Consider the following 1,156-nt stretch of genomic DNA (forward strand, 5'->3'; position numbering starts at 1 on the left):
CATCTAGGAGAAACCAGGATAATACAGGAGAAACAAAGAGAAACAAGGAGAATCCATGAGAAACCAGTAGAATATAGTAAAAATCAAGAGCCTCAATGAGAAACTAGGAGAATCCAGGAGAAACCAGGAGAATACAAGAGAAACCAAGAGAAACTAGGAGAATACTGGAGAAACCAGGAGAATCCTTGAGAATACAGCAGATACTACGTAGGTCGTCCCTCTCTAGAGATGTCGCCCCCCAAAAAGGGCTTATATCACATATTAATTTTATTGTTATAAATAAAAAAATGCAGTTTCCAAATGATATAAGTATAACTACGTTTTGTTCTAAATAAAGGCTTATAAAGCAAGACAAATAAGCCTGACGATAACTGCTAACTGTTCCCCACGGCTTTATATAACGTTATGTATTTGTTTCATTGCAGTGTTTGTGACTATCAATCAACTGCATGTATATGGGTATTGAAATTGACGAAAATGACGTTGTAGACTTTGATGCCTCTCTCTTTTGCATATATCATCAATATTTTAATGGTAAGACAGAAGACACCACGTTTTCCTTTACAGATACACACAGGCACCCCCCCCCCCCCCCCGGAAAAGCACATAAATACATCCACCCACACACAGACTCTCTCTCTCTCTCACCCACACACTCACGCAAAAAAAAAAAAAAACGCACGCACACACACACTCATACATATGATAACGGCTGCCGCTTCAGGGGGGCCTGATTACAGGAGGGCTTGACGTGGTGGTAGGTATAGCACCCGTCACGGGTATAGTTCACTAATCATGAGGGGCGGGCAGACACGCCTCTGAAAGGGTTGTGTCTGTCTCTGAACTAATCCGATTGACCTCAGGGCAGAAGTAGTTAACCCCCCCGAGGGCCAAAGGTCAAGATCCGATAGGGACGATAGGTTTGGGAGAAAGGAACTTATTGTACTCAGGACAACCGCACGTAGAACCCGTTGCTTAAGGGTTAGCTTAATAGTGAAATTTTACCGGATGTTAGCAATCATTTTGTTGGCTTTTTTAGTCTCGATCCGGACGCCGAAAACAGAAGTCAGAACAGAATGGTGTTGATTGATACGTCTTTCTTTATTCCACCGCCAGTATGGACAAGGATCGCTATTAGGGGACGACTCTTGGGCAC

This window comes from Branchiostoma floridae, chromosome 7, assembly GCF_000003815.2.
Source record: "Branchiostoma floridae strain S238N-H82 chromosome 7, Bfl_VNyyK, whole genome shotgun sequence".
Lineage (NCBI taxonomy): Eukaryota > Metazoa > Chordata > Leptocardii > Amphioxiformes > Branchiostomatidae > Branchiostoma > Branchiostoma floridae.